Source organism: Triticum dicoccoides, chromosome 3B (assembly GCF_002162155.2).
Source record: "Triticum dicoccoides isolate Atlit2015 ecotype Zavitan chromosome 3B, WEW_v2.0, whole genome shotgun sequence".
In the NCBI taxonomy this organism is placed as follows: domain Eukaryota; kingdom Viridiplantae; phylum Streptophyta; class Magnoliopsida; order Poales; family Poaceae; genus Triticum; species Triticum dicoccoides.
The window spans coordinates 284,530,319-284,555,261 of record NC_041385.1 but is presented as its reverse complement, the minus strand read 5'-3'; the positions used below and the strand labels follow the sequence as shown (position 1 = coordinate 284,555,261).

The window sequence follows — 24,943 nt, the reverse complement described above, 5'->3', positions numbered from 1 at the left end:
AGCATGCCTTGCTCTTCTACCATTTTGCAAGAAATGTGTGGGATGAAGTGAAGAATTTCTTTCATGTCCAGCTACGCCGTGGTGAATTCAGGTCTCCAAAACAGTGGATTTTTGATTTCTTATCTCGATGCTCCGCTCGTGAGGCAATTGTGATGACTGTAACCATTTGGCACATTGGGGATGCTCAAAACTCGGCTCGAAACACTCCTGAAGTTCCTATTCCAAGAAGCAGTGCAGGCAAAATTCGTAGTTATGTTCAGATGATTTTTGAACATGCTTACAAACCTGTTCCTGTGAATAGATGTGAGACTATTGCTTCCAGCTCAAATTGGTCTCCACCGCCTCCAGGTACAGTTATGCTATTTTCTGATGCAGCTTTATTTCATAACTCCAACAAGTCTGGTGCTGGTGTAGTAGCTCTGAACCATATGGGTCATTGTATCAAGGCGTGTACTGATGTGTTGCCTGGTGCACTCACCCCCGAGATGGCTGAAGCTTTGGCTCTTCGCATAGCAGTTGACATGGCACGTCAAGAACACTTTTCTCATGTGATCTTTGCCACTGATTGCCTTTCTTTGATGCAAAGGCTGAAATCCAAAGCCCAAGATCGTTCTGTGGTTGGTTCCATCGTGGCTGATATCAAGCTGGCAACTCTGGGCTTCTCCTCATTCTCTTTTGTGCATGTTCGTCGGCCATGTAATGTGTTGGCTCATGTTTTAGCTAGGTCTTGTTATAATTCTACTGGTCTTTGTGTTTTCAACTATGCTCCGGAGTGTATCCGGGAGACTTTGTATGACTTTGTTGTTTAGTCAATGAAGTGCCGACTTTCAAAAAGAAAACTTGATACATAGAAATGCGGAACATGTCCTTCATCCATGCATGAAATAAGCACTTAACAGTACAATTTTTTTTAAGAATAATAACTATACAATTCACAAGAAGTATGACTGACATTATATGAACTAGGTGCATGACAAGCACCTTGGTACAGTTCAGTGACATGTGGGCTATGCGGTGACCGACGTCGTTGCTTTGAAATTCACCATATTCAAACGCATTGTCATGTGATGAACATTCTCGCCACTGTTGACAAGGAAAGAAATGACAAAACAGTATAAACAGCAAGACGAGTGTGGCGTCATGTTAAAATAGAAGACATGAGTTTGTGTCGGGTCTTAAGCAATGCTTATTGGGTTAGTGATATACGCTTTTTTTCTTCCGTTGCAACGCACGGGCATCTTTGCTAGTCTCTCCCTAATAATAAAGCACGGATTGACTCCGTGGGTTCACCGTCACAATACGCTTCTTCCCGTGAATTTACGCTTTCAGTTTGAATTTAAAACATATACGCGAGGTGGTACTAAAGTGTTTATCGATTTCGTTCGGGTAATACGGACATGTATCCAGTTATTGTATTAATCTGTCCATACTTGTACGTTCTGGGAGTAGAAGCCATCCTGCCTGGGCCGGCCCACTTAATCCCTTTTTTCTCTTCTATTAAAGTTCAACAAAAATAAATCCAGGACAAGCTTGGAACTTGAGACCTCTAGCCACCGTGTGAACTGTAGTAACCAACATGCCACATCAGCACTTGTTATTACTTTAACAGCGCGTTTGTTTGGGGGGAGTTGGAGGTGGGGAATGGGAGTTGGAGGCCCGTGGGACTTAACTTCCCTTGATTGGGTCAGGGACATGGGAGTTAAGAGAGGTAGGGGAAAGGGAATTCGGAGGCCCAACTCCCATCAGACTCTTCCCGGGGGGGACCCTAGTAATTCAGCCAGGGAGTGGGAATTGACGTTAAAAAAACGCGAGTTGTTCCTCACGTCCCGCGGCGGAAGGGGATAAAGGCGCGAAAATTCTAGAGAAAGCGCGGTAAAATCCTACCTGATTACCCCTATTTAGCAGCGGCGCCATTCTTCCTCTAAACAAATCTTCGACCCACTAATTTCTCCTCCTTCTGCAGAGATGGCGGCACACACGAACAGGAGCTAAGGTAGCCCCTTTTTTCATCTTTCCATGTTGAATTCGTGGATATTTTCCTGCCAATCCAACCTTGTTTCATTCACATCTAGTTGTATCCCATCTGATTTTGCTAACAAAATTGGATTCGTTGCTTTTCCCTTCACAAACTGATGCAGATCTATTATTCTTTCTATTTTTTCTCCTGCTTCACAGGTCGCAGATTTGTCTCAGCACTTCGTTTCCCCTTTTCTATCAGGAGCAAGAGAAACCAAAAGGCTGCAGGTGGGAAGTAATCCTTCATTTTCTATCTCCTTTGTTCCCTTGTTTGATTCGTACGGGAAAGTGTAGAGAGGTCTCTGTCTTACATAGTAAGTGATGGCCTTTTTAGAAGCATAGGTGGGACATGGATGGGTATAATTAGTGGATGAAATCTCTTGTGCTTGTACAATTTTTTATGCTATTCTTCAGCTGCAGTTGTAGATCATCGCTGGCTTGCCGTTGTGGCTGCTACTTGCACATGTATATAACCAAGATTGTTCAGGATGTTTGCTTCATGCTCCTGTACTTTCTAAGTACAGTTTTAAATACACAATTAAGTGCCAGCTGACAACTGTAAGTGGCATATGCAGATGCATATTTTACTGAGCATATATGCATGTTTCATTGACACATATTTTATATACACATGAACACACAAACAAATCTTGATAGCTGATACAGATTAGATGTCTTTTAAGTCCCAGCTTATATGATTCTTGTAGCTTTTCCCTGTTCATTTCTTGTTTGATTAAGTGATACGGTACTCATTCTTTTACTTTATCTTCTACAGATCGCAAGCAAAGAACAAGAGGTACGGCTGAACTTATTCTTTTGTAACTGCAGAAATATGTTCAGATTTATCTGTCTGGCTCTCTCTTTGTCCTGCTTAGCATCTGAATTTTATCAGTAATACACTAGAAAATGAGTGTAAATAGTTTGTGGATAAATTCTAATACAAACGGATATGCTAGGCGAAATTAACACTATTGCTTGCGGCTGCTTGCTGTCGTGGTTGCGCACCTGATTGGTACTACACAGGTTCAGGACAAGGTTAAGCTTATGCGTATGCTTCCTTGCTTCCTGGTGCGCTATGTTTGAAATAATGTGAAATTCCTACAGCCTGCACTTCGAAAGATCTGCATCTTTATTGTCTATAAAACTGTTTATATTTCAGTCTAAAGAGTACATGTGAACTGAAAAAAGAGTAGTTTAATTCATGTTAATGCTGCACCTTATGGTCTTGTACATCAGTATAGTATAGCATTATGTAATAAGCATCCATTTGATTCATGTATTCGATTGCCTTATATAAAATACAGAATGGAGGGGGATTTGATCCATATCAAAATGCATCATGGGGGTACATTTTCAATGGAAGGACCACTTACTTATGATGGTGGCGAAGTGTCTATTTTTCGAGACTGTGACAGTGAGCGTACATCGTATTTTCGTCTAGTTCGCATGGCTAAAGACGTAGGTTTCAAGGATGGTGATGAGTTATATTATACAGTCCCTGGCTGTAGTCTTGACGAAGGAATTGATTTAATTCATGATGACAATTCTGTCATTAAGATGTTGAACTTTGCAAAGAAACACAACTTTGCAGACATCTATCTTAAACATAAAGACCATGAAAATATGTCTGCTGATCCAAGATCTGGTCTGCGCACTAATGAGAAACTTCCAGCTGAGGTACTTTACATGAAAACAAGTTACTTTTATCCATGCATTATTTTTCTTTACTGCTGATGCGTGACTTTCTGGTTGCTTGTTGCTTGGCTGTGTGTGATTGCTTATACATATGTGTGGCATTTAATCTATTGTACCTTATTTCTTATAGCTGATTGTGTGGCACTCTTATATAATTTTGTTCACAGACATGGCACGTCCACCAACAAACCGGGAAAACATAATCTTATGGCACACAATGAGGCAACGAAGAGTGAAAATACTCATACTTTTATATCTGTTGTTGCAAATCTTCATGATGTTACTTAGGAGGAGTCGATATAGGATGCGTCGAATTAGGCAACCTTCTTGGTATGACCCAATTACTCGAGCACAAACCCTGAACAACAAGATACGAGTAAGCGATACGGAATGCATTTTCCAACTACGGATGGATAGGCGTTGTTTCAGAGTGTTATGTTCTTTGGTAAGAAAAATAGGTGGGTTGAAGGATACTAGGCATATGAGCGTGGAAGAAACGGTTGCCATGTTTCTTCACATACTTGCACATGATGAGAAAAACCGAGCAATACATCATGATTTCCAGCGTTCACCTGAAGTGGTAAGTCGGAAATTCCATGAAGTACTAGGCGCAGTTTTAAAACTCTGGAAAGTGTTGCTTAAGAAGCCTCGACCAATTCCAGCCAATTGCGCTGATGGAAGGTGGAAGTGCTTTAAGGTATCACTTTAATATTTCAACATAAAAAAAACAATTTTAGGTCTAGTTTTGTTCACGGTCTAACACATATTGTTGTTCCTATAGAATTGTTTAGGTGCCTTAGATGGGACATATATAGAAGTTCATGTGCCCAAAACTGACAAACCAAGATTCCGTTCAAGAAAGAATGAAGTTGCAACAAATGTTCTTGGTGTATGTGCGCCAGACATGCAATTCATTTATGTATATCCGGGTTGGGAAGGATCTGCGGCTGATGGGAGGGTGCTTCGAGATGCTTTATCAAGATCAAATGGCCTTAAGGTTCCTCGGGGTAAGAGATTGTACAAAAGGGTCTATGTTAGTTAGATGCACATATTTTATACGTAGTTGACAAACCCATACATATGTTTCTATTGCGTAGGGTGCTATTATCTAGTTGATGCTGGGTACAAGAACTGTGAAGGGTTTCTTGCTCCATACAGAGGGCAACGGTATCATCTAAATGATTGGAAAAACCCACCAACAAAAAAAGAGGAATTGTTTAACATGCTGCATTCATCAGCAAGAAATGTGATTGAGAGGACTTTTGGATTGCTCAAGATGCGATGGGATATCATTAGAAATCCCTCTTATTATCCTTTTGATACACAAGTTGATATAATTCTGGCATGCTGCTATCTTCACAATCTGATACGACAACAAATGTGGGTAGATCCCTGTGAACAATATCTAGATGAATACATGCTACGTCTTCAACAGCAGCAAGTAAATGAGGATGTCATTCTGTCCACCGAAACATCATCCGAGTGGACTGAGAAAAGAGACAAGTTAGCTGATGAAATGTGGAAAGCTTGGATAGCCAAAAGACAAGATCGTTGATACACGCTAGTACATTTTTAGTTGTAGGACATTAGATGTTTGTTCAGGAAAATATGGGTGTCGAAACATTCTACACTGATATTTGTTTTCTCCCATATGTCATAGTAGCTTATGTGTCATTTCATTCACTTTCTTGTAATGATAGGAGAGATTGATTAATGTATGAACATCATATTTCCTACATGAGCATTTATATTCTGTATTGTTTGTACACACACATTTCATTGTCATATTGAAACTATCAGAAAACCAAGTCAAAGGAGGCTAAATTGACATCGAAAAAGAGAGACAAGAGAACATGGACAGCGGAGGAGGAGAGGTTGCTTATTGACATTCTATATAACATGAATGATTCTTCTTGGAAAGTAGATACTGGCCACAAGTCTGGATATCTGACCTACATTGAGAAGGAAATGGCTAAAGTGCTGCCACATGCTGATCTTAAAGCAGATCCACATATCAGGTCTAAAGTTAAGATTTTGAAGAAGCAACTTTCATATGTTCTGGAAATTATGCAAAATGGTAGTGGGTTTGGATGGGATGATGAGAAGAAGATGGTAACTGGAGATAGGGAGACGTATATGGGCTGGGCAAAGGTACAATATGTAAATAAATCGTCTCTGTTTCATGTTATTTTCAACTAAAATTTAGTTTCTAATGGAAATTCATGCTCTTTTTTCTAGTCTCGTGAGGGAGCAGGTCCTTTGTACATGAAGCCTATGGTTAACTTTGACAAGCTATGTGAGGTATATGCTACTGATTTAGCTAAAGGAGGGAGTGCTAAAGGTCCGGGTGAAGAAGAAATAGTAGAAGATGGATCAACAGTAGATGCACAACCTACCAGCAAACCAGCCAAGGAGAATCTTCCTGAATTAAATGATACAAGCCCATCCGGTGGTTCTAGGCATGGTCGTAAGAGAACATACCCTGATGATGAAGCACTTGAGTCAGGTCTTGCAAGTGTGTCGAATACAATTGCAAAGTTCTTGGAAGCTGAGCAGGAGAATGCTAAAACCATGAATGGTTTACAGAGGGCATTTATGCATGAATCGCATGTTCATGAGCAAACATCAGCCAATAGAACCAAGTTACTTGATATTCTCCAGAATCTTAAGGGTCTCACAACCGAAGAGGTTGTAATGGCTATCCGTGTCATTGGTGGTGATGCTGGAAAGACAGAACTTTTCATCAATTTGCGTGATGATTACAAAGTGGTGTTTGTTCGTCAGGAGCTTGACGCGGCCAAAAAATAATTGAATATTCAGATCTACAATTCTGGATTCTTAGTTTCATTTTTTAGCTCAGGACTACTCGTTTTCTTTTAAACTCGTCAGTAAGAACATTTGGTGCTTCCCAATTTATTTTACATTGCCATTTCCTATACAGTACACTAGTAGTACATTTATGGAAATATGCTAAATGATTGGTTCATGCTAGTGCTGTAAGAAAAGGATATTTTCATCTCTTTCATCAACCGATGTGGGTATTGCTGTGTCATGTGTTGCTCTCATTTCATCCTACCTACAACAATGATCTTATGACATTGTATACTATATCTCGAATTGCTTACTAATTTTATTTTCATTTTTGCATTAAAATTACAGTAGTATATTATTTGGTAAATGCTGTCAGCTGGCTCAGGTAGGTCTTGAAATGTCGGAGGAAGATTGGCTTTTGGGTCAGCACCTGGATAATCGCAGCATGTGTACAGATAGTGTACATTTTTTCCTTAGTTTGCCCAGTTTTAGATTTAATTTCATTTGCTCATTTTGTGTTACTGAAATGGTGTTTGTATCTGTTTTTGCTCACTTTCTATACTGCCCATCATTTTTACTTGGCCTTGGTCGGTTCAGTTTCTGTAGCTACTAAACATATCATTAACAACTCCCATTCCAAGACCCCTGAACCAAACAGAGAAAGTTAATTTTTTGTCAAATTTCCACGAATAATTCCCACCCTACACCAAACGTGGGACTGGGACTGATAGTCCACTTCCCATGTCTAATCCCACAACCAATTCCCCCTTAATAATTCCCAGTCCCTTTCCCTCAAACTACCAAACACGCTGTAAGTATGAGATCGTTCTTAGTTAACAACCGGGCAGCCCGAGCACTGTAGCCGTCCAATATTTCAATATGGCCCACATATGGTTTGTTGGTTTGGATCCTTAATAACTTGCTATTGTTATTACTCGTTTCGCTAAACACGTCCGTTACAAATGCCAACTCTCATTGCTTTCTAATTCAGTGCTTTCTGATTGAACGTGCGCATCAACATATGGTACTATGGTAGGCCGTTGATGGAAATTGCTTCCCATAAATCACACCAATATCCTTCATTATGAAAAAATTCTTGTAAGTTGTGATTTCCTTCACACAAACAAATATAAGAGAATAATTATTATTCGCGTGACTCAAGGTGTCTCCTTTCATAAAAAAGAGGACCGACAATCGCTCCACATCGCAGCCGCCGACTATGCAGAAAACTCTCTCTCAAGAACGAAACGGACATGGTGGCAGCATAGTGGTCAATACTATCTGAAGGATCTACGATGTTTGCCGTGGTCATGGCCAACAACCATGTCGAGCGGCTGCCCAAGGTCCGATGCCTCGCCACTGAGATCAGCTGTCCTATCTCCTCTCGATTGTCTTCGGCACACCCGCCCGTACGTTCGGGGCAATTACATGCGGCACTGCCACGGATGTCGTAGGCGTCCTTGAGGACATTGTCGACGCACGATCGCACACTGAAGAGTCTCACACAACGTGCACGTGCTCTCCACACGCCTCTCTAACAGCAATAACTGGATGGTGCGTACGCACGACGTTGATGCCTTTAACAATCAAAAAATGCACCGATGGATGGATGATGTAGTTCGCTCTAGCTTATATACTATACTTGCTGCCATTAAAGGGACCAAATCTTAAGCAGTGTGTGCTACTTGCGGCTCCTCCAAAGCAGCAGTAGCGTATGCCTTGCACCTTTGGCTTGCCATGCGTTGTAGTCTCTAGATGTCCAACTTCAAAAACGACTCCAGCCACCGCGTGAGTGCATACTTATGCACTCTTTCTCGAGGAGTGGCTCGAGTGCTACGCGTTGCTGCATTACTACGTCTCATACCAAGGGGAGCGGCTTAGAGATTTGCAGCCAGTCCGAAGAGCCGAGGGAGTGACGCCTCATACCAAGGGGGCAGAGTGGCACGAGGAGGCTTGGCAAGGACCACCTCCTGGAGCAGCTACCCACACTGGATCAACCGCTCTTAAGAATCATTGACTGCCAGGTAAAGTTCAGTTCATCATTGTGTTGTTGCATTAATTGCACATTTTGTATGAACCGTTTCTGCAAATATTTGTCTCAAAATTTCCTGCAGCCCTAGAAAGCAGCGTCAGGGAACTACCACATATATGACTCTGATAATTTGATGCGAGTTAAACTCAGTTCTACACAACATTAATCTGAATCATGATCCTAAAACCAGCTGAGCCTGCCCCATACAGGATAGTCATCCTCGCCACCCCTCCCCAGAATTCCCCGGTCTCATCCACCACACCGACGCATCCCAGCATCCCCTTCCCAACGTCATGCCTCCACAAAACGGAGTTGATGGATCGGTGAACCACATAGCTGAGAGGCAAAAGGCGGAATAGAATGTTTGAAGCTTGCCACGACAGTGAAGGTATTTCTCGCCTTTTGCCCGTAGCAACGCACGGGTCTTGTGCTAGTCTCTCCCTAATCTTTCCCTAATAATAATAAAGCACGGATTGACTCCGTGGGTTCACCATCACAATACGTTTCTTTCCGTGATTTTACGCTTTCAGTTTGAATTTAAAACATATTCGAGGTGGTACTAATATTTTCATCTGTACACTAAGGCGTGTTTTCGTTCACCGTTCGCTGCGTCCTACCGACTTGGGCCTGTTCGCTGCGTCCTAACGACTTGGGCTGTAGGCTGGGTCATCGGCCCAGCTTTAGTGCAACACGACAAGGAAAAAAAATACAGGCGCGTGCATGAGGAATCAAACTCACAACCCACCATCCGGTACAATAGACACCAGCCAACAGAACTATGCCAACCTATGTTACTTGGTAGCGGTTAGTATTTTATGAAATAGTACCACCTTGCCTTTCTAAAAGCACAACCATTAATTTATATAGATGTTCAAATTACCCATCATTAATCACCTTAATATACGGCTTGGAAATTGGTGATCGGAGGATGAGGAGTTGGTGGATTCTCGAAAAAAAAGGAAAGGAAGGATTGTGTACGGTAGAAATATTGTGGGCAATTGAATGGGGCAAAAAGGAATTAGTACTATTGTGGGATAATTAAGGAATTGAAAAATATTGTTGCATGCGTGATAAAAGGATTCCTAAAAATTATGGTGGGCAATTAAATGGGGGAAATTAAGAGAGATTCCTCTGCATAATATAAAGGTGAGTCCTATATGGGTTATTTAAGAAAGAGATCCAATGCATGCATACTTGACCTTGTACATGGGCGCCCTTGTACATGGACGTGGTGTTGTGCTTGGCTGCCTGGTTTTGTTCGGCGTGTGGATGGCGGCGTGCCTTTGATTTCGCTTCAGCTATGTGCAGCGGTTAAGCACATTCTTCTGAGATCGTAATTACAAGCTATTACGTGCAGGTGCATGGTTGTCTTGTCAGCATATTGCCCATGAAGGGCTTGTATGTCGTCTTATTGTGCCAATTAGTCAGCCATTAGCTACATCGGTCTATTATCTTCAGTTTTAATTTCCAGATAATCTGAATGATTTTCAAATATACTGTGTTAATTATTCTGGCAAAATGCAGACGGGAGTGTTGCATAGAAAGTCCAGTTCTGGTAAGTAACTTACTTGGGTTCTAACATGTGGAGGACAGCTTGCTTCCCTTTTTTACCATGCACACTAAACATGTTTCATTAACTCCAACAACGTCTTGATTCTTCTTCTCAGATGCGAGATAATGTTCACTTAAAAGAGATGACTATGAGGTACGTTCAAGTGCAAGGGTACAATGGCAGGTACCCCTATCTTACACCTTTTTAACATAAAAAATGCTTGCATGTTTTCTTGATTTAATTTATTTTGTATGTGCAGTGTCAATTCGGTCAATTTGTTATTCATTCGAAATGACATGAAAACGAATGTCCTATATGTGAGTTGAATCTTCCGTTCAACACAATACATCTTTTTTAGGGGAATAAATGGTGATAACTTCACTACATATGAGTGTAATATTAAATCTCATGTGTCATACTGACTTATGTACCAAAATTTATGTTAAACATGAATAAATTCTTTTTGGTTGCATTTAATATCGCTGTATAATACTAACATCTTCAGTTACTGAACATGCATGCAAGCATAAGTGTCCATGTAGGTAAAATAAATAAAAAAATTAATGTGTTTTCACTAGATATAGGTGACCGCGTGTGACGAATGGCAAGGTATTCGGTCAGATAACCTGGGTCTGTGGCGAGTTGGTGGCTCTCACCTCAACTATAGGAACATCACCAAAGCAATTGATAGTAGGTCGGTCACTAACCCAACATGGTTTTAATCGTAACTTTAATTTTATTCTTTTATTTATTTTCTTATGACCGACAATAGTAGTTCTTGATGTTGTATTAGGATTCCAACAAGAATCTATAAAGGGCTCTAAGGGAGAAGAAGAAAAGAAATGACTCGCAAATCAAAGCGAACTTCAGATACTACTCATCAGTCAGAAGACCAAAATATACACATACAAACTCCCAAACATTGCATGCCAAAGAGCTTTCTTCTGTTTAGAACTTAATAAGGTACTTGATCATTTATTCTAAGTTCATTAGTATGAGCATTTTTTGTTTGAAACGATTGTTAAACTAGGTTTGTTTTAGGAAGTGCTATATATTTTTCTCCCGTGGCAACGCACGGGCATATTTCCTAGTAATAATAAAGCATGGATTGACTTTGTCGGGTTCACCGTCACAAAACGCTTCTTCCGATAATTTTACGCTTTCAGTTTGAATTTAAAACATATTCGAGGTGGTACTAAATTTTGTCTCTACAATATTGTCGATGTTTGTGTCCAGGATCATATACCTTAAAAAGAACGATTCGTCCGCCGCTGGGTTTGTTATCCGTATGGGCCTCAGCATGAACGGCACAACCGAGCCGAGGGAAAAAAGTCTCAGCCGGGACTCTACTTCACCTCCTCATCCTCTGGGCTCGGAGGAATCCTCCTTCCGTCCTTCGCATATGATGGCAACCCCTCCGCCCCTCCTTCCTTAAGATCCTCCTCCTCACACGAACCACCTTATTTGCCTCTTACGGGATCGTTGTAACACCTATGGTAAGTGCGGCATGGAGTTCGCTCGGAATCGATGCGCTCCGTGGTGGTAGCGCTCGAAGCGGACGGCCCGAGCTGGGTCGATCCGACCGCCGCCGCCAACCATTATTCCTGAGATGGAGTAGACGAGGACGAAAACCGCTCGGTAGGTGGATAGAAGGAACTGACCTGCGGATGGGGAAGAGAAGGGAGATGGGAGGAGGAGGTGGAATCATCAAGTGCATACAGTAGCTGTTCGATCTCACACCAACGACACCATGGCCGCCGTTGACACCACCGTGAGGTTACACGTCTGCTAACTGACCACCATGTTGCTGCAGTCTCACGTTCTCCTCTGTCTCCTCAAATGCTTGCGGCGTGCGGTGTGTTCCAGCAGCTACCGATGCAGAACGAGCGGGCCAGCTACATCCCACCTGCGCCAAGCCTCCATACAAAACTGCGATCTGGCGACTACTACGATTCCCTCAAGAGGCACAAGGCGCCAGACGCTCCAGGACCGTTCCCCCGACCACATCTCTCAAGGAGCAGGCGGCCGTCGCACAAGAGATGCCGAAGAGTGCACATCGTTGGACGACTACAAGCACAGGAGAGGTGTGGCTACGTCGGAGAACACCTGATCAGGCATACCCTTCCTGGCTTCCTACATGCGCGCGTTAGTTTCCTCTCATGTTGTTCATGCATGAGTACAGGGATCTGTAGTTGAACCTAGGTTGTGAGTTGTGACTTTCAGGGCATGCACGTAACGGCGGATTTGTGGCTACTGGTGATTTCGCATGCATATGCAATGGATTTGTGGCTACTGTTTGCTGATGATTAGAATGCATCACGTGCACGGAAACAGCTTTGGCAACAGCGAAGCATATTTTGTGTCCAACAAATGTGCTTTGCACATACAATTTCACTAAGGCCTTGTTTGGTAGGAGTGGATTTGAGAGGTTTGGGGAGGAGGGGATTTCAGGGGATTTGGTGAATCCCCCTCTTCCACCCAATCCCCTCACATCCCCTTGAAACCTGAAATCCCTCTCCCGTCACAATCCCCTCCATATAAAACACTGTTTGGTAGGCAGGGACTGCCCTATTGAGTTAAAATGGTATAAAACAATTAAAAATCCAATCTTTACAGGTTAAATGGTAGACAAACTTGCTATAAAATTGTGAATGACACCTAATAAAAATGTGACAGCAGTTCTTCACATCTTGACTTGGAATCAGTATCTCATCACAGCAATATCAATCACATCACAGCAACATAATCTCTCATAGCTCACAATCAATTATGTTTTACAGACCAAGCAAGGGTGAGAATGATGTTGTCCTACAGATGAATTGACAGCGAGTTCCTCTTGACGACGGACGAGCCTTCCTCCGACAGACTTGGAACCTCAAGAATCTGCAACACAGCAAAGGTATTTACACCTTCTATAAACAAGGGGAGCGTAATGTTGTATTATTATTGAGTCAAGGAAATATAACTGCTAGCTACTACTTCAAGCAAATGATGTTTTTCAAAACACATTTATTAAAACTGCAGAATACAATTTCTGAGTTGTGTCACACCGATGGGTGGAGATATTAATAAGGCTTACATGTAGCTCCTATCTTGTTAAAAATTACCCCCTCCGTCCCACATATAAGACGCTTTTGCAAGCATATTTAGCTTACAAAAACGTCTTGTCTTGTGGGACGGAGGGAACATTAAAATTGTTTCCGACTGAAAACTGTATCTTCACATGGAGCTGGATGAATTTCCTAACACAAGAAAAATTGTGTATATGCACATATGCTGCTAAGACATACAGAAATCAGGTGAGACAGCCTCAAGACTAGCTTGTCCTTCCCTCCTCCCAAAAGGCAAGCACTATGACTAAATGCCGGTATGGAGCGAAGTGGCATGATGCATCTCTCTCTGACAGTGAACTGTTCTTCTGTCTTCCTTCTTTCAGTGCTGGTAAGCAAAAACAAAAGGATTGTTTGGAGCTGCTGCTTAAAGAACGTTGCATTATTTTTGGGTGCATGATTACTTGATTAGGTTAATGAAGAGCTACTAATACTAGCATTTATGGCCCAACAACTGGTTTAGTGGCAGTTAAAAATGTCATCTGCGGGGCATCAAAAATCACTCAAAGCATGATAGGTGCATGCTTGCCACGGTCTCCTGCAGTGGTGTTCTTGGTCTTGGTGATTTCTGAAGACAGAGTTTTCTACTTTGCCATGCTTGCCATGAGCTGTTCAAGCAGGGCCATACTTTTCTATGGGTGAACAAGAATAATCTAGGTCAGTGCAAGTGTTCTTGGTCTTGGTGTGATGAGACGACATCTAATATTGTTTAACCAAAGCCGAAAAAGGGACACTGTGTTGCCATGCTTACCATGTTTTCTATGGGTGCACAAATATATACTGTAGTATTTTGAACCATGATTTTCCTACTTATTCAGTAAAAAAATGTGGGTAACACAAGTATCAGACCCTAATTGACCCATGACTCATGCATCAAATATACATCTGTTCCTAAATCACAAAACCATCATAGATGGGCAAAACATCTCTTGATAAATAAAGATACACGTTGAACTCCACTCCACTCGTATCAGTCGGATTTCACAGGCTCGTCGTCCTCCTCCCACACCAAGTTGATGCAGCCAACGAACCAACAAAGCATTGGCACCAATTCGGCAGTTCACATCAAGCATTACCACTACTTGCAGTTCACCTTAAGATTCAGAGTTGACAGTGAATCACTAAACCAACAGTAACCTGCTACTAGATTCAGGGGACACAATCTAAGAGGAGGTGAACTTGGTGATGGCTTTGGTGCCCCCGGAGACGTCGCGCTTGGCGAGCTCGCCGGGGAAGATGAGGCGGCAACCATGGCCGGGCGGATTGAAGAACCCTAGACGACGAGGGGAAAGGAGGGGAGACGAGGCGTGGGCTTACCACCGAGGAGAAGGCCAGTATGGCGGAGGAGGTACGCCGGCGTAGAGATGTCGTTCGACGGCGTGTTGTGGAGGAATCGAGCGGCGGCGTGGTGAGCAGGCGGCGGCGGCATGGTGTCGTTCCTCCCAAATCCGCGAGGCCCCCCTCGAGGGTTCTGTACCGCGTGGAAAGGAGGGTGTAGGAGGGGGTCGGAGGGGGTTGGGCCGTCGAATACCCGCGTACCAAATGGGCCCTCACGGTTCTGCGGGGTTTCTGGGCCACGCGAGGAAATTGCCTTCAAAACCCCCTCGATCCTCTCCTACCAAACGAGGCCTAAAAGTATAGCCTGATATATATACACTAAAAAATTGAATGATTCGTGTTGTCCCATGGTCACTTAGTGCATGGATGCCCTTGCTGTGCTGGTGGGTGTTCCCATTGTGATACAGACTCTTCATCATTAAGGTAACAATAACAAAGTAATACTGTAGTTTGATTCTTCACAATATACTTCTTTTTTTCTAAACTGAAATAACTAATGCACATCTCCAGACATAAGTTGTGGATCATGGAACCTGTGTTGATGGCCAGATATGTCACAAAACCGTTAGGTTAATTTGCTCTCTTTTTTTGCGGGAAAGTTAATTTGCTCTTATCCATGAATTGTAATTGAGATCTATAGAATGCAGATCAGATGCACCAAGAAAGTAAAGATTGTGTTGTCACAAACTATGATCTTATGTAGTGATATTATGTTGCTTTTTGGTGAATCTGAATTATATTACGTTGTCATGGAAGCCTTTTCTTTCCCCTCTCTCATCATACTGCTCTTATCTTTGCCTTCTATATAAACAAAGGAATATGATGGCTGCCATAGTGATAGTCTTCCTCAGCGAAATCCGGATACATAATGTTACATCAACAACTTCAGAATATTATGGTGATGCTCGACATTCAACTTTGCACCCACATTGCCTTTTTGTTTTATGTTCAAAATTGACAGATTTTCATGTGTTTTACTATGAACTAATTATTAGAAAATATTTCTTTGTGAATTATGAGATTGGTCCTTCAACATGGCATAGAAAATGCACTTTTCAACACTTCAAATAATATTTTTGCTACTTTCAAAGTTGTTTGAGTTTTTATTTAAAATTTCTAATAATAAGTTTATTTATTTTGTACCCGCTGCAACGCACGGGCATTTGTGCTAGTCTTTACCTAATAATAAAGCAGATTGGGTTTCTTTCGTCCGTCATGGCATTTTTCAGAAAAGTCCCTCTATTTCAGAGAATTCAACCCGCAGTCCTGTTTTAAGCCAAAACGAATCGTTTTTTCGTATTTTACATAAAAGTCCATGTGTTTTCTTGAAATCAACCCGCCGTCCGGATTTAAGTCACACCCGAATCATTATTTTATGTTTTTCGAAAACCCGCTGACGTTTTAGGTAATTCATCCGTGGATCATATTTAAGTCAAACAAATATTTTTTTAAATCATCCATATCTTTTAAACCGTAACTCCGATTTGAACATGTTATATATGAAATTTGATTAGAAAAATATGTAGAATATGAATACGAGATTATTTTTACCTATTAAGTATTTTTAATATTATTTTAGACTATATTTAAATCAAACAAATGATTTTCTAAATTATTCGTATCTTTTAAACCGTAACTTCGATTTTAACATATTATATATGAAGTTTTATTAGAAAAATGTGTGGAATCCAAAAATGATGTTAATTTTACCTGTTAAATATTTTTAAAATATTGTTTTGAAAGCAAACTTATAATTTCTAGTGCAAGATCCGTTTTTCTTTCGTACCGGCGGCGATCCGGATTGCAAATAAACACCCCACTATAACCATATAGGAAAAAGAAAATATCAATAACTACACATGCAAACCTCTGAAAAATGTCTCAGGGGAAAATAACAGATTTCTCATCGCGAGAATGAGAGAGAGAGAGAGAGAGAGAGAGAGAGAGGGCGAGAGAGGGCGAGGGAAGAGAGAGGGAGAGAGAGACGCCTTAGGATTAACCATATTCAAACACATTTTTTGTTATTTTGTGTGAACACCGAGGCCATCGCCAGCGAGGGTGAGAAGGAGGATAAGCGGCAACACAAATATGATGCCTCAAAAATATAAAGGAGATGGACCTGTTGAGTGATGGTTGTTGGGTTAAGAGTCACTACTAGGAAAATGCTTATAGGTAGACATTTAGCAGTAGCGTTGGTTAGATACCCATCGCTACTGCTATTTAGCAGTAGCGCCGGCCAGCACAAGCGCTACAAGTGCACGTTAGCAGTAGCGCTGGATTTCACAGCCAGCGCTACTGCTGATGGGCCACGCTCTCGGGCCCCCGTTGCAGCTTTAGCTATAGCGCTGGGCCGCCTACCCCGCGCTGCCGCTAAGCCCATGTAACGCCCTTGATGCGGCTATATCTCCCACGTGTCGAAGCACGACTTAGAGGCATAACCGCATTGAAAGCAATGTCGCAAGTGAGGTAATCTTCACACAACCCATGTAATACATAAGGGAAAGAGATACATAGTTGGCTTACAATCGCCACTTCACACAATTACATGAATAAAGCATTACATCATCCAGATACAATCAAGGTCCGACTACGGAACCAAAATAAAAGAAGAACCCCAAATGCGACAAAGGTCCCCGATCGACCCCAACTGGGCTCCACTACTGATCAACTAGAACGAAACAACACAAAGGGCAAGATCTTCATCGAGCTCCTCCTGAGCTTGGTTGCGTCATCTGCACGGTAACATAGGCACCTGCAAACTGGTTTTGGAAGTATCTGGTGAGCCACGGGGACTCAGCAATCTCGCACCCGCGAGATCAAGACTATTTAAGCTCATAGGAAGGATGGAGTAATGAGGTGGAGCTGCAGCAAGCGACTAGCATATATGGTGGCTAACATACGCAAATGAGAGCGAGAAGAGAAGGCAAAGCACGGTCGATAAAAGTATGATCAAGAAGTGATCCTGAAACTACTTACGTCAAACATAACTCCAACAACCGTGTTCACTTCCCGGACTCCGCCGAGAAGAGACCATCACGGTTACACACACGGTTGATGTATTTTAATTAAGGTCAACTTCGGGTTTTCTACAACCGGACGTTAACAAATTCCCATCTGCCCATAACCGCGGGCACGGCTTTCGAAAGATAATACCCTGCAGGGGTGTCCCAACTTAGCCCATAACAAGCTCTCACGGTCAACGAAGGAATAGACCTCCACCCGAGACGTTCCGATCAGACTCGGTATCCCGGTACAACAAGACATTTCGACATGGTAAAACTAAACCAGCAACACCGCCCGAATGTGCCGACAAATCCCGATAGGAGCTGCACATATCTCTTTCTCAGGGCACACTCAGATGAGCAATCCGTACAACTAAAACCAAACCTCGAGTTTCCCCGAGGGGGCGCTGCACAGGGCTCTAGTTCGGACCAACACTCAGAGGAGCACTGGCCCGGGGGGGTTAGAATAAAGATGACCCTTGAGTCTGCAGAACCCAAGGGAAGGTGGTAGGTTGTTAGTGCAAATGGTAAAACCAATGTTGGGCATTGCTGGAGGAGCTTTACTTAAGGCAAACTGTCAAGGGGTTCCCATTATAGCCCAACCGCGTAAGGAACGCAAAATCCGGGAACATAACACCGATATGACGGAAACTAGGGCGGCAAGAGTGGAACAAAACACCAGGCATAAAGGCCGAGCCTTCCACCCTTTACCAAGTATATAGATGCATTAATTAAATAAGATATATTGTGATATCCCAACAAGTAAACATGTTCCAATAAGGAACAACATCTCCATGTTCCAACAAGGAACAAACTTCAATCTTCACCTGCAACTAACAACGCTATAAGAGGGGCTGAGCAAAGCGGTAACATAGCCAATCAATGGTTTGCTAGGACATGGTGGGTTAGAGGTTTGACATGGCAATTTGGGAGGCTGACAAACAAATGATAGGCATCGTAGCATTGGCATAGCAAGAGCGAGCAAACTAGCATAGCAAAGATAGTAGTGATTTCGAGGGTATGATCATCTTGCCTGAGATCCCGCAAGGAAGAAGAACGAATCCAAGAAGAAGACAAACGGACGTAGACGAACGGATCCTCACAACTCCGGAACGAAACCGAAGCTAACGAGAGAAGCAACCCGGAAAGAAACAAACAACATAGTAAACAAACGTCACATAAACATGGCATGATGCGCAAACAAGTATGATGCCTGTCCGGTTTAATGAGGCATGGCATGGCAAAGTGCAACAAACAATACTACAAGTTAAATGGAGCTCAATATGCAACGGGTTGCATATTAACAAAACACCACATCAATTATTTAGTTATCTCTCGTTTAAGCTACCCAACAATATTAACTGTGGTTAAACATGGCAAGAGGTGAAGCATAATATAAACTATACCATCTAAACAATTTAAATGGGGCCGGATATAAAAACAACAAATCCGGTAAATCCCCATATGCATTTAGCAATTTAATGCACAACAACAAGTTTAAACATTTTAAATGTTGTTATCATGATGCGGATGACATATACAAGTTTTATGCAATTTTATGAAAATGTTGACATGAGCATGTTATGAAGCATTTGGTCACCATGGCGGAATGAAAAGGGTGCCACGGCGGCGAGACAAAAATGGTGCCACGGCAACATTCCGGTCCCGGTAGCTCACAGAGATACCGGTGCAAAAGGAGGCGTGAGCGTGTCATGCAAGATGGTGGGGTGCCCCCGGCTACCGGGTTCCCACGGAATTGTGGCATGGAAACGAGGAGGAACTTGCAATGACAATTCGGACACGGTGCAAACATAAGCATCTCATACAACAAAGCATTCGTTCCACGGACGTATCTCGGTGGCTATACCTTCGAAGCGAGCAATCGGGACGGTTCTCGTTCGGCGAAGGAAGTAGTCGTTCACGGCCGTAGTGGAGGTAGACGTTCACGTGGCGACGTAGAGGAAGTAGTTGTACACGGCGACGGTAGTAGTGGAAGTTGTCGTTCTCGCACGCTCTAGGGTCGAGGGTAGAGGAAGTAGTGGTACACGGCCGTAGATGTACTTGGCGATCCGAAGGGGTACTTGTACTCGCATCGTCGTGGAAGTAGTCGTTCGGGCTCCCGTGCGGACTTGGTGGTGGTGTACTTGGCGAATCCACGTGGTCGAACATGGGTTGTAGTGGTACTTGACGCTCGTAGACATCCAGGGTCATCGAAGTTGTACTTGACGTCCACGGAACTAGCAGCGGAGCGCCCGGGTCTCGGGTCCTGATCTTCGGGAGGTCAGCGGTGACTGCAGGAACACGGGGAGGCTACACCGGGGCCCGAGGCAAGCATGGCCAACGGCACAAAGCAGCAGAGATGGCAGAAGTGCCATCGGGGTGCGTAGGAGGTGGAGCTCGAGCAGAGGAGGCTCGGGGCGCGGCGGAGCTCCTGGTGGTCGCAGCGTGCGACGAGGAGATGCGAGAGGCAGCGGGGTCCAACGGGTCGATGGGGACGACGACAGAAGGTCACAGACACGAAGAAGAGGCGCGGCTGGACTGCAGCGGTAGCAGGGCGGCGAAGTACGAAGTGGTCGGCGTGGGCCTTGGCGCGCAGCAGGGGAGGCGGCTCCTGCTCGGAGAGGAGGTTGAGGCAGGGGGCGCCGGAGTGGATCTCAGCCACGGGGAAGGTGGACGGCGGGCTTCGGAGCAAGGGGAGGCAGTGGTGCTGGCCATGGCGCCAGTGCACGGGGATGGCAGGGCGTGACGATGCTGCGGAGGAGGCGCTCGGGCGGTGATGGAGGGCACGAGCGAGGGAGAGATGGCGGCGGGGTCGCGCGCGAGGGAAGGAGCGGTCGAGCGAACGGTTCTGGCGGCGCGAACGGGAACGAGAGGAGAAAGCGCTGGGCTCTCCCTGTCGATGCGGTGTAGGGACGGGGCGAGGGCGCGAGGGGATCGAGGGTTGCGCGTGGCGGCGCTCAAAGGGAGTGAGGGGAGGAAGGGAGGCGAGGGGATCGAGCGCTAGGCTCTCCCTGTCGATGCGGTGTGTGGCGGCGGGCAGGGACCGAGAGGGAGAGAGATGGATCAAGGGGATCGGGCAGAGCTGCGGCTAGGGTTAGAGGGATTGGCTGGGCCTTGGGCCGGCTTAGGTTGGCCGGGCCTAAGAGGCCGGCTGGGCTGCAAGGCTCTCTTCTCCCTCTCTCTAATGAAAAAAAAACAGAACAGAGAAAAGAAAGAAAGAAAGAGAGGGTTAGGGAAAAGGATTTGCGCATGGAGACAATTTTCCCGGACTCACAAAAATGAGTTTGTTCCGAGAAAAATAGAAAGGCCATGATGGAAAGATTAAATTCAAACTCATTTGATTTAAATTCAAATGATTTGAATAGGAAGTGAGGTTTGGGAAGGTCCAAAAATGTTTGGATTTTTGGTGGAGCTCCGGAAAATGATGAAATAAATATTGGCAAGGTTGGAGACCAAACTTGAAGCAGAAAAGGAACGAAATTATTTTGTAAGTGTGTTTTGGTGATTCCAAAACAATGGAATATTTAATATAGCTCCCTAATATTGGAGGATATGTTATAAAGAGAGTCACCATGTGAGTTCCCTCGGTTTAAATGGACCAAAAATCCATACAATTTATTTAGTTGAGGTTTTAAAAATTAATGATATGATGGCATGATGACATGATGCAATGCACATGATGCAAGGATGAATGCAACAAATAAAACAAATCACACGACGAAACTCGGAATAGCTGGAAGTCTTCTGGAGCGTCGGTCTCGGGGCGTTACAACACTCCACCACTACGAGAGGATCTCGTCCCGAGATCTAGGATGGCACCGGAGAGAAACAGAATAGGAAGAGAAGAGGTAAAACTAAGTTGCTTCTTCGACCAATGAGTGAAACCAAAGAACCTTGAGAGGTTGAGCAATTTAAAAGAAAGAGCACAACTGAGAAGAACGAGATTGCAAACAATCCGTTAGAAAAAAAAAAGGAACAAGGAACATTACGAGAACTTGAAGGTTGCAAAGACATGAATCAAGAGTTTAATGGACAAGATAGAATTCGAAACCACTCCGGTTAAAACAAGATGAGAGGGGAAGAATTCGGGCAGTACTCCGGTTGAACATGGAAGGAATAGAACATGAACTTGAGAAGATGGGATGTTACTTGATGAAATCAACAACACACTGCCTCCGGAACTATTGAAAGAATGGCACAATGGGTAAGAAGGATTTCAGACAGCTCTCCAGTTGAGGAAGGAGGGAAAACTTGATAAGATTAGAGAACTCGAATGAAAACACGACACTCCGGTTAAATGGATAAGCAAGAAAAGAACACGATCCTCACGAATCGAGATGGTGAGTGAAAAGAGCAACGTCACAATGCCTCCGAAAGAAATAATAGAAGATATATCATTGGAATAACAGAATGGAGAAGAAAATGCCAACTTCTGCCACAAATGAGTTTGGAAAGCATCCTTGCAAATAAGAATTGAACGGAGTTGTTGGAAAATCAACAACGAAAAGCACAAGCTTGTAGTGGGCTTATGGAAAACATCTCAAAATTATAAGGTGACAACCGGCCACTAACGGAAACAATTGCTTGTTTGAGATCAACGAAGAGATGAAAACTTCTTCCACCAAGATGATAAAGAGATAACTTGGATCATTGGCAAGCACCACAAATAGCAACATTCCCAATGGAAGGCTTTTAGGTGAAATATGACACAAGATAACTCCAACAACGAGGTTGATGGATTTAAAAATAACTCATTCTTAACAACATGTGAATCATGGAACATGAACTCAAATTATCAAGAATGACATAATACCACCTCCGAAATATGGTAGAAAGAATTGCACTCCGGATTACCATATGAAGAAAGCTTGAGCTCCTTAGGAAAGAATCTCGATGAAAACTTTGAGAAGGGAATTAAATCCTTGATGAACCATCATGTAGAACCTCCATGAAGAACTCCGGTAAACAAAAGGAATGAAAAGAAAGAGAAATTGAAAACACAAGGTGAATCCTTGCAATGATTTAGATGGATCTCCGTGATAATTAGAGCTTGGAACTCCGGGAAAAAGAGAAGATGAAACAAATGAAACCGAGAATTTTAAGGGCCTCCGGAATAAAGAATTAATCACTTGGATGAACAAGAATAAGAATTATGTTATGCTTATCCTTCACCAATTAAATTGACGACAATCAACGGATTTGGCATACTACTTATTCTCGTAGAAAGGATTAAAAGAGATATAGCATAAACTTGAGAAGGTCTTCAACGAACCACCGGTAGGATTGGAACAACAAATGAATTGATATGATGAACAAGGAAGAGAGATCTTGAAAGAACCACCGTAAGAATTGAAAATGATCGAAGTAGGGGTGCATCACCGGTAAGAATTAGCAAATGAACGAAGGTGCTTGAGACAAACTAGATACCTGAGAACAAAGAGATCAAGAACTGATTAGAGGATATTCAATAGATGCACCGGCAAGATAGGAGAATGATAACTGACGGCTGAGAATGAATAAACCTGAATTGATGGACTCCGGATGACAAACTGAGAAGACTCTTGAATATCTCCTGATGGGTGAAAAAGATTCTCACAATCGAAAACAATTATGAGAGGATGGCAACAAGCTAGCACCATGAATCTTGAAGAGAATAGAGCAAGATTAAAGAGAAACTCTTCTTCGGTCTTCAAATGATGAGAATGACAACGAGAAACACCACCAAGAATTATTGAGGCACACCGGAAGAATCAAAAGCGAAGAGGTTGAGCCAACTAAGAAAAGCATTTGACTAATGATAACTCATTCTTACGTCAAACTTGGAGAAGAATTTAGGATAGCTCTGGGAAAATAGAAGAGTCAGGTAAGATCCTGGGAAAAGACCTGTGGGTTAGGGCCCACTCAAAAGAACACCGTTGAAAAGATTTAAAAGAGATGTTGCACCGGTTGAATTAAATGACTTGAATGAGATACCAATCTCGAAAGAGCTTGAACGAATGCAGAGTGGAAACACGAATCTTCGAGATATCTTGAGCACTCCGGAATAACAAATAGCGAGAAGTGAATGAATATGAGGAGCATCGTCAAGAGAAGGTATTTGAAACGAGAAAAGGGGATATAATCGACAAATCTTGACTTGAATCCACCGGAGAAGAAAAGAAAGAAGAATGACGAACTTGAAGCTCCGTTAGAAACTTCATGAGAATCACCGGATAAGAACATTGACGGAAAAGAATGGAGAAACTTCCCATCAATAAAATGGATACTTGAAGAAGAAATCTTAGTCCTTGAAGAAAAACAAAAGGGAGGGAGGGTGGGAAAAACAAAGGCAACTTGGAGACGGATGAAACAAACAGCGTTGAGAAGAAGTGATAAATGATCTTGCAAATGTTGACGTGAACGGATCCACTTGAGGAGAGACACACCGGTTAAAAAAAAGGATTGACAAGACAGACTCGATGATCAAGAAGGATTAGTATTCACATAGGAATATGAGAACACCATTTGGAAAAGGTATGGAATCAACATTTGACTTCGAAGCAACTCGAATACCACAACTCAAAACAAAACAAAGGATTGGCTTGCAAAATAAGCCAGAACAAACATATGATAGAGATTTCGTCCGAAGTTTTCGTGGTGGGGCCTACACGGGCTCGATCGTACAGCACCATCATGTACAAGGCAGTGCACATGACATACGAAGCGTCCCCGAGTCGGCATAGCCAAGGACTCTTTAAGACACAACGAGACCACTGTAAAACCGACCGTGAATAGGCGGACCACTAGACGTCGAACCCCAATTTCATATCATACATCCGTCGGAAAGATATCCTAAGAGCTACTTGAATTCCCACCTATGAAATTCCCGAACCTTTCCGGTTATGCAATCAGGTGTTGGGGATACAGGGGAAGCACAATATCTCACCCAAACTAGCAAATCCTACATCCAACTGTATCCATCCTTCAACACATAACCAAGAAAACTTCGGAAACCATCTACCTCAACCTTCGAAAAGCATCCGTTATACAAGTCATGGCAATACTCCCGTACTCACCTCAGTACTGGGTTATCGGGGTTATCTCACCAACAACTGCATAAAAGAGATTTTCGATGTCGGCGTACTAAACTCAGGTATTCCAGAACTGAAACGATAAAATTATGACGACAACACCTCAGAGCTCAACTCCCCGGGACACTTCCACTAAACCCCTGACAGGAGGCACCAAGACAATGTTCTCATCATAAAACCATCGGAACGATTCCAAGATACCCGCGTGATCCTAAAATTTTTTTAGTGAAATTTGAGAAGAGAAGAGTCAAAACTATACGTCAGGATGCCTTACCAGAGCGATGAAGAGACTGGGGAGTAAAAAGAATTCCTAACTC

The 24,943-nt window shown here is 43.1% G+C and overlaps 2 long non-coding RNA genes across 2 annotated transcripts; both read left to right on the top strand.

Annotated features, from left to right (window-relative positions):
* Nucleotides 1-2,190: 2,190 nt before the first annotated feature.
* On the top strand, nt 2,191-3,451 carry LOC119281253. Its single transcript, XR_005138320.1, has 3 exons — nt 2,191-2,244; nt 2,792-2,812; nt 3,321-3,451. It is a non-coding gene; the product is annotated as an uncharacterized LOC119281253 (long non-coding RNA).
* Nucleotides 3,452-4,282: 831 nt separating this feature from the next.
* On the top strand, nt 4,283-4,963 carry LOC119281252. Its single transcript, XR_005138319.1, has 3 exons — nt 4,283-4,408; nt 4,493-4,718; nt 4,809-4,963. It is a non-coding gene; the product is annotated as an uncharacterized LOC119281252 (long non-coding RNA).
* Nucleotides 4,964-24,943: the final 19,980 nt, after the last annotated feature.